Below are 9,637 nucleotides of genomic sequence, written 5' to 3' on the forward strand. Positions count from 1 at the left end.
TTTGCTGTTTAAAAGTGATTTCGTTCAGTAATTGTGGTTGAATTTAATGGGTTGTAGTTGCAAATACAATCTTAGCTTCGTGTTTTTGGTTTGTTCGAGAGAGTGGTTTTAAAACCAAGATTGCTGAATCAATGGTCTGTGGGTATTAGGTTGTCATGGGTTCAACTGGAGAGAGTAAACCCTAAACCCTTTTCCACACATTCAGCTCGAGAGAGTGACTGGACAAAAATGAAGGTTGTGCTTCATTTGTGCTTATTGGTGTTCGAGAGAAACCAATTTGATTCGGGGTAAATTATTCGAGAGAAAGTTTACCCCCACTAAAGTCTAGCTTATTCACCGATTTACAGCTGTTTACTATTAGTTGCAATTACCAGGTTGTTTACCTTAGCCCATAATCCTATCATATCCCAAGAATCATGTCTCCATCTTCATATTTTCGTACTATTTGATGGTTTAGTTGATAGTATAAACAAACCCCCTTTATATTTGACCTTTGTTTCACCCCAAACTTGAATTATGTTTTTCTTCGTAAACGTTTTTAGCTATGATTGACTTGAGTATATTTATGCTTTTCTATTGATTGTTGAGTACGAACCACTCCCTTGGGACTCTACCCCAACTCACTAGTTGGGTTATATTACTATTGAACGATCGTTGATGCTTACTATTAGATGAAGTATCTTTGATAGCGTTCTTATCAAAATGGCGCCGCTGCCGAGGAGTGGTATTGCTTTAGAATTTTTAGTTAAGTTGAATTTTGTTCTTGTTTATTATAGTAAAACTTACTTAATTTTTAGTTTTAGTTTGTGTGTTGCTGTTTTGAGCAGAGACTTAGAGCATATTTGATAGCAACAATAACCTATTGGATCACCCTCCTTCGAGATTGATGATGTTTAGGGATAACATCCTAAATTTCAAGCAATTAGAGGATGAGTCCATGTATGAGTTGTGGCAAAGGTTTAAAATGCTATTGCAGCAGTGCCCAACTCATGAGATTTCGGATAAACTACTTCTGGAATATTTCTACCGGGGTCTTAGCCCCGAAAATAGAACAATAGCTGACAAACTCTCTTTGGGCTGCTTGATGCAACACTCCTATGAGACCGCAGCCCAACTCCTTGATTGAGTGGCCAAAACCAACACGGAGACTGAGAAGGACCAACACTTGGCCACATTGTTGGGTCAGCTAAATATCATGGCCCAAAAGGTCAAGGACTTGGAGGCACTGTCCAAAAAGACGGACATGTACATCCCCCCCCACAAGCGTCGAAAGATGAAAAAGCAAGAGGGCAGGAAAATTGAAGAGGTCCTCTTACTCATTCTACACAAAGTCGAAGGGCACGACAGAGTGTTGGGGGAGATAAGGGAAAACGTCTCGATGCTAAACCAAATGAGGACCTCACATTCCATGCTCATTCAGCTACTAGGGTCTTAAATGGACAAAGTGCTAAATGACCTCTACCCAGAACCGAAAGGGGGGTTTCCTTATGAAAATGAGGCAAACCTCACTAATGGAACTTAAGTGGGGAGTTGCGTCGTGCCACGACACTAACTAAGGCGCTGCTTGGGAGGCAACCCAAGACCCTTTTATTGCTTTCATTTTTTGTTTTGTTGAATAATGGTGTTTTGAATGTGCAGGTCAAAGTGTGGAAAGTATTGAAAATTGCAGGGTGGCGGGCTAAAAGTCCAAGCGGTGCATCGCCGAAGAGGTCAGCGACCCCGACTTAAACCGCCATTGGACTCAAGACAATTTTACATTGGAGTTTATAAAACTCGGCGAGCCCAGGAAATTATTGGCGAGTCGCCGACCAGGTCAGTGATCGCGATCTATACTGCCGTTTGGATCCCCAAATCAACTGAGGGGCCTATAAAACTCGGCGAGGTAAGTGACCACTCGGTGTGTCGTCGAGTGGGTCGGCGAGCACGACTAACGTTGCCGAATGTGCGAGAACTGGACGGTTTTTATAAGGCCAAAGGTTTAAACTTCCAACTCTTCATTTTCCTTCACTTTCAATCTTCACAAGCTCACACCAGCACCTTATTTTATATATTTTTGCATTTCTGAAAGTGTTTTAGTCGTTGATTTGTGCTCGGATTGGGATTACTTTGCCGCCTAACACTTCAGTTTTTATTTAATCGTCATCAAAGACATGGCTAGACCGAAAGTTACTGGGATAATCATGCCACCCAAAAAGATAAGAACACAAAATTTCAAAATAAATGAAGGGAGGTGAAATCCTCCTAAGAAGGGAAGACAAGAACCTCTACCTGGAGAAAAAGGCAAGTGTAAGAGGCCCATTTTTGACAGGGAGACCACTTCCCGAGGCCTCTCTATTCCTTCATGGGCCCGGGGATTCTATGCAGCTATGCGGAACTTTTTGGCGGATACACCCGTGGGAGCTCCTGGTGGGTCTGGTACTACTGTTCCTCCTGAGGTGACTCCGGGTACTGAGGCACGAGTCCAGACTGATACACCGAGCACTGATGCCCAGACAGATGGAGCGACTGTTTATACATGATCCCCTCTTTACCCCCCTCTCTATCTTCTTTATTTTATCTTTTGGATATTTTTGTTTGCATTTGAGGACAAATGTTTTATTTGTGATAGGGTGAGGCCCACCTTTTATGATTTTTTGACTCTTTGGTTTTGTTTATACATTTGGGTTTTTGAGCCATAATTGTGTTTTTACACTGCTTCTTGTGGAAGGTTTGAGCTTGTGGCTTCGCATTTTTAATTGTAAATGATTTTTGACCCTTCTGAAAATTTTTGCCACCTCTTGTTTGTGTTGAATATGACTGTTCTTTTGCAAATTTGAGTATCTGTATTGATCAATACGGATGACTTGAATAGTGCTCATAATAAAAAAAAAGAATGTGCAGCTACGATGAGGCCAAATGAAGTTGCATAGACAATATGTGAACTCTTTGCATCTCGTTGTGACTAGACAATTATCGAATTTAGTCTCTTGTGATGAACATTGCACACTAGCGAAAGTGTGGAGTCTTATTTGACTTTAGTGTCAATGCCTTATGTGATGAGCCTACCGTGAACCATGTGTAATAAAACCTAGAATTTACCCCGTTGGTCCGGTTGACTAAGTGATGCAATCTCTTGATATGATCTTAGGAAACTTTAAAGAGGGTGAAACAATTTGACATTATACCTCTTTTGTGGCCTACCTTGTGAGTGTGTGAACTCTTTTTGAGCCTTAACCTTTTTCTTGGAAGAAACTTGATGAAAACATAACCTTTCTTGATCCAATGCCCATAATCCTCATGATTTTTGGTTTGTTTGAATAGCCAACTTAGGCCAAAAGCCTAAGTTGGGGGTGTGGTGAAAAGAGAGGGTAAATCAAGAAGTGCAAGAAAGTCCCATGTGACCCATGGTTTTGAGAAAAATGGAACCCCTCCATATAAAAAAAATGAAAAAGAAGAACAGAATGAAAAAGAAAAAGAAAGAAAAAGTTGCTAAATAAAGTTGTGAAATGCAAAAAGAAATGGGGTTTCCAACAGTCCATGGAAAGTGAATAATGGGATGACTTGTAAGCACTAATGAAAAATGATGAAGAAGAGGAAAAAAAGTATTGTTCGGACCACGTTTCATGAGGACTATAACCACTGGGCCTAAATGATCATACCTTTGCACTCAGCCCCGTTTCAAGCCTTCAAAAGACCTTTTTGATCTTGAGTGAGCTGAAACAAATGTTGGTTGGAAAATACGGGCAAACCTATGGGTGAAATCATACATTGTGTTCATCTTTGTAAGTGTGAGCGCTGCATTTGATTCCAGAGCTTTAAATTTTTGAACCATTGTGTGTGAATATGGAATCTTTCTTTGTGTGAGGGCCTTTGAGTACCTTTGTTGAGCTTGAACTTGCATTTGAAGCAACTATTGTGAGCTTGAGATTCTTTGATATTGGTGAGTAACAACTTGACACTTTGAGTGCATAGTTGATCTTTGCATGAGAAGGTTGAGACTTGTTGTGTGCATTCATGATTGAGTTTTGTGTAGCACTTTTTGAGACGTCCTTTTTGAACTGCTGACCTTGAGTTTTACTTGAGGACAAGCAAAAGTTTAAGTTGGGGTGTTGATGAGTCCACGATTTGGACTCATTTAGGGCTTTATTTGAATAGCTTTAGTGTCCTCAGATGCATATTTTGTACCAATAACTGATGTAAATCCTTGAATTTCAAGTATTTGGATTGGGGAACAAATCATGGACACTATTGAGCAAAAAGGAACAAGGCAGCTGAAAGAACGAAGGAAAGAAGGCCTGTGGATTGCCTAAACCATTAGGCGAGTCACCAAATGGCCAGGGTCTCGCCTAATATTCCAGAGTGCCAAGTTCTGAAGGATAAAATCTAGTCGGCGAGAGAAAGGAGCAGTCGGCGAGTCGCCGAACGGTTCCATGATGCAGTGCAATATCACCCAAAGTTACAGAACCTAAAGATGCTGAAGGCAAAAGCAAACTGGCGATGAAAATGACCAAAGGGTGTATCGGCGATTGGACCGGCGATCCCGACTAACAACGCCTACTGATCCTCCTCAGCACACTTTTTGACAACTATAAATACTTATTTCAATTTTTAGCTTATCATCAGATTTTGTGTTGAAACATATTATTTTTCAGTTTTTGAAGTTGAGAGCTTAGAACTGAATAGAGAGACAATATTTCCTTAGCTTTGAAGATTTCCATTTCGAAGAAATTTGAAGTGGGTTTTGAAGATTTTTCATCTTAGACCTTTATAAAGACTTTAACAATCGTACCCAGTTGATGGAAACACAACTTGGTAACGATTTTTACCTTTTTACTATGTCTAGCTAAAACCCTAATTCTTGGGGTGTGATTTTGTGATTATGGGTTGATTTAACTGTTGGGTATTGTTACTTGATAGTTTATTTGCTATTTAAAAGTGATTTCGTTCAGTAAATGTGGTTGAATTTAATGGATTGTAGTTGCAAATATAATCTTAGCTTCGTATTTTTGGCTTGCTCGAGAGAGAGATTTTAAAACCAAGATTACTGAATCGATGGTCTGTGCGTGTTGGGTTGTATTGGGTTCAGCTCGAGAGATGAACCCTAAACCCTTTTCCACACATTCAGCTCGAGAGAGTGAATGGACTAAAGTGAAGGTTGTGCTTCATTGCTGCTTATTGGTGTTCGAGAGAAACCAATTTGAATCGGGGTAAATTGTTCGAAAGAAAGTTTACACCCACTAAAGTTTAGTTTATTCACCGATTTAGAGTTGTTTACTATTAATTGCAATTACCCGGTTGTTTACTTAGATGATAATCCTATCATATCCCAAGAATCCCGTCTCCATATTCGTATTTTTGTAATATTTTTTGTTTTATTTGATAGTACAAACAAACCCCCTTTATATTTGACACTTGTGTCACCCCAAACTTGAATTATGTTTCTCTTCGTAAATGTTTTTAGCTATATTTGACTTGATCATATTTATGCCTTTCTATTGATTCTTGAGTACAAACCACTCCCTTGGGACTCGACCCCAACTCACTAGTTGGGTTATATTACTATTGAACGATCGCTAATTCTTAGTATTGGATGAAGTATCTTTGGTAGCGTTCTTATCAACTCTCAGCATCCTCAAGTCCTGTAACTTTGGGCGATCACTATTAGCATCGCAGAACTGCTCGGTGATTCACCGACTGCCCCTTTCCAAGCACCGACTTGGTTTCTTCCCTCAGGGCTGGCACACTGGAACTTTAGGCGAACTGAACTGACACTCGGCGATTCGCCAAGTGCTCTTGACGATCATCAGGTCCGCCTTTCTCCACTTCTTCAGTTGTTTTGTTCCTTTTTGCCTATTAGTGTACTTGCTCTGCTCCTCAATCCATATACTTAAAAAGCAAGGCTTTAACATCAGTTTGTGGCACAAATTATCCATTTGAGGACACTAAATCTATATAAACAAATCCCTAAATGAGTCTCAAATACAACATTTATGTCACCGCTGATGCACCTTCCTCCCTCGGACCATCACAAACTCTACAGGTCGGAAGGCACTACACTTCGTCTTTCCCTAAGGTACTAGGTCACCATAGGCTGAGTAGAATTCCTGAACCCATGTGGGAATGTATGGGCCACGGGGCCTGGTGAAGATCTCAAAATGGTGGAACTGGAGAGTGTTCCACACTATTGGGTATCTGTCAACTACACCATCCGTGGACAATCGTTTTTCTTCAAAAATGGTCCTCAATCCCTCGGCCTTTAATCAGTTGAGTAACCAGGGGGGAGGACCCAGATCTGGTGGTGCTGGAACCACCGTCTGTGCTGGAGCTGACACTGAATCTGAAGCAGGAGGGGTCGACTTCGGAATCCTAGACGGATCATGATGCACGAATCTCAGCTCGCCGGGACTATAATAACTGATTATCCTCTGGCTCATAGAGTGAAGCCTGAGAATCATGTGACTCTCCCTCACTGCGGGAGTTATACTCCGGTGTTTCAGCTATGGGTGCCTTGCCCTTTCCCTTGCCTCCCATCGGAGGTAACTTTTTGCTCTTTACACTAGAAGCAGTTGCTTCCTCATTAATCACGATCCCTCGTGCCCGCTTTTGGGGCATCATGCCACTATCATCCAAGTTTGTTCTAGCCATTTCTGCAAAACGCATAGAAACATGTTAGAAATCATTCAAAGAAAATGCATAAATTAAGCTATAGAAAGAATCACCGAGTCAGTTAGGTGAGCCAGGTTGGGCTCACCGAAAGTACCTGTTAGAAAATTTTTAAGAATCAAGACAGGTTGGCTATGTTCAGGGCCTTTCGGTGAGTCGACGACACAATTCGGCGAGCTAGGTGTAGCCCATCGAAAGTTATAGTGTATTTTAAGGGTTAGGTGCGCAGAAAGGGAGATCAAGAAGACTTTTCGGCGAGTCACCAAGTGAACTGGGCAAGCTCAAGCATCTCGCCGAATATTATAGAACAAAATCAACCAAAGTTCGAAATTAAGGGCAATCTATGGGGGACTTTGGCGAACCGCCGCACCATTCGGCGAGATCGACGTAGCTCGCCAAACGGCCCAACGTGCCAATTTTCAACCCCTGAATTCAAAATCAAACACCAACACTATTCAATTAAAGCAAGAGCCATACAACCCATGCCATCGAGGTACTTAGACTTCCCCCAATTTGGCAAAAATTGACCATTTGACGACTTTTTCCCTTAAAAATGACAACATACGCTCCATCATTGGGAAAATTACGTCATTTAGCACAATTCGAGGTTACTTAGACTTCACCCAACTAGACCCATTACTGAAATACCGCAACCCAACAATTTAGAACCAATTTTAACAAACAAAACACGAGAATTGATCGATTTAAGCATTTAGGCACACAACACATCAACACACATTTACCTATTGCATTCGAGTTCAACCAAAAACTTAGATTACGAGGTTTGGAAAACCAACCTTTATGCCGAATATCAAAGTTGAAAAGCTAGGCGGCAAAGTTCTCCAATTCTGAGCATGAAATCACACAAAAATGCACGTAAAATAACTAAATATTGAAGATCTAAAATGCGGGTGAGAAGGTACGAGAGTTAGAAATGAGAGAAGATGAAGGATTTTTGAAATTTTAAACCGTTTGTCCTTTAAAACATTATTGTTCGCGGAACCATCGACGGAGTAAGTCATGCTCGCCAACCCACTCAGCAATGCATCGAGTGGTGTTTTACCTCGCCGAGTTTTATAGGACCTCCAACAAATTTAGGGGTTCAAACGGTAGATAAAATCGGGCTAGCCAACCTGTTCGGCGAGTCCCCGATTAAGCATTTAGCATGCCAAGTTTTACAGATTTCCACTTCAAGCTTGGTGGGTCCAACGACGGTCCAAGTCAGGGATCACCGACCTGTTCGGCGAGTCGCCGACTGGACTTTGGCTCGCCAAACTACCCATTTTCCAACACTTTTCAGTTTTCAACCTGCACAATCAACACCCGTTATTCAAAATTAAAAACTTGGATTGCCTCCCAAGAAGCGCCTTAGTTAACATTGTGGCACGACGAAAGTACCCTTTTAAAGATCATTCTTCGGGTTTGCCAAAGTATCACTTGGTAGGCCCCCTTTTGGCCTTAGATTCAAATGAGAAGAAATTTGACCCATTTGGGTCTCCAACTGCTTGATTGATACGGAATGAGAGGTGACCGTGTAGTTAAGTATAGAGACATCCCCCTTCATCTCTTTCAACACTTTGTCCGATCCTTCAACTTTGTTAAGAATGCGTGAGAACATGTCTTTCGAACGGACATTTTCAGATACCTTGGGCTTTTGACGCTCATGAGGTGGGACGTATCTGTCCTTATCACCCTCTCTTTCCTTCCAAGTAGCGTTACGATCACACCATTCTCTGTCACGGTCTCTCCATCCTTCATCTCTACTCCAACCCGGGTTTTCCTCCGGCCTTGCATAGTTTTACCGATACCCACCTCCTTGATTAGTTAGGAAGTTCACTTCCTCATTGTAAAGTGCTTCAAAGTGGGCATCCTTGGGATTCACTCCACCAACACCAATAACATTAACACTCTTCATATCACTACCCATAATTTTTTCGCCAATAGATCCAGATGGGTCATCATTTTGGTAAGATTTTGGTCTCTCATTTGATCTTTTTCGATTTGCTCTTTTTTCATTCTAAAAGTGAGAGGAGACACTTGGTCTTCACGAGTGTACCATGCCCTATTGATCTTGGTCATACAATCTAGAAGATGAGATGCAACCTCATAGGGCTGTTGAATTATACCACCGGGAATAAATTGATCAGCAACTCTTTGTTCACCGAATCAAGGCTCCTATAGAAGTACTGCTGCAATATGTGGTTTGGCAGCCCGTGGGTTGGACATTGAAGTACCAATTTCTTGAACCTCAGCCACATCTCATGTATAGGTTCACCTTCCAAGCATTTGAAACCTTGGATACTATCCCTAAGGGTCATCATCTTCGATGGGGTAAAGAATCGCACCTGCAATGTGGTAGTAAGCTCATCCCAAGAAGTGATGGAATTCCTGATTCTTGTGATACGTTCTTGAATGAGAATGGACCACAAACGTCCATGAAGTTCCGAATATGGTCATGTTGGTCTTCGTAAGCTAATCTTCCATATAATTCCTTCATTTGGAGGAGCTGCAGCATTGTGCTAGTGACATGGAAGACGCCATTCCCTTCAATTGGAGGCAGACGTATTGCACCCACACCACCCAATGTAATTGGGTCATTTACATCATTGAGGTTTCCAATATCATCATGGTGGTCCACTTGGCTACCAATGCTCCCGTTTACGCTCATCTCTTCCTCTGTTTAACACAAGCAACACAAAACCAAAAACTAAAGTAAGTAGATTCAACTATAACTAAAAAGATCACAATTTAAGTACAATAAAAAAAATTTAAACAACACCACTCCCCGATAGTGACGCCATTTTTTATTAACGTTTCAAACACACCTCATCCAATTCTATGTGCACATGATCGTTAAGTAGTATAAAACCCAAAAAAATGAGTTGGGGTTGAATCCCACATGGAGCGGTACATGTTCAAATTCAATTAAGAAGTACAAATGCGATCTAACTAGCTATAGGAATAGAAATTATCGAAAAAGACATGAAACTAGTCA

The sequence above is a fragment of the Solanum tuberosum genome, unplaced genomic scaffold, assembly GCF_000226075.1.
Source record: "Solanum tuberosum cultivar DM 1-3 516 R44 unplaced genomic scaffold, SolTub_3.0 scf00258, whole genome shotgun sequence".
Classification (NCBI taxonomy): Eukaryota; Viridiplantae; Streptophyta; class Magnoliopsida; order Solanales; family Solanaceae; genus Solanum; species Solanum tuberosum.